Here is a 397-nt window from a genome sequence, read left to right on the forward strand (position 1 = left end):
GTATTCAACCAAACATTAACATTTACTCACTATTTACTCGCCCTCAAGTGATTCCAAATCTTTATGAGCTTTTTAATGTTGAACACAAAAGATATTTTGAGAACCTAGCCAATGACAATGAGGAAAAACAAATACTATGGCAGTCAATGGTTACAGGTTCCTAGTTTTCTTCAAAATGTCTTCTTTTGTGTTCAACTGAAAAATAAACCCAAGCAGGCTAGGAAGACGTGAAGGGTGAGTAAAGCATGACAGAAATGTCATTATTGCGTGAACCATCCTTTTAACAGTGCATGAACATGCAGTGGTTCATCCCAGCCGAGAGACGGCGAGCGCAAAATCAAACAGCCAGGGTGCGCAGGCGTGTATAGTACAGCTTCTGCGCATGCGCCACATCGCC

Source organism: Danio rerio, chromosome 3, assembly GCF_052040795.2.
Source record: "Danio rerio strain M-AB ecotype USA chromosome 3, GRCz13ab, whole genome shotgun sequence".
In the NCBI taxonomy this organism is placed as follows: Eukaryota; Metazoa; Chordata; class Actinopteri; order Cypriniformes; family Danionidae; genus Danio; species Danio rerio.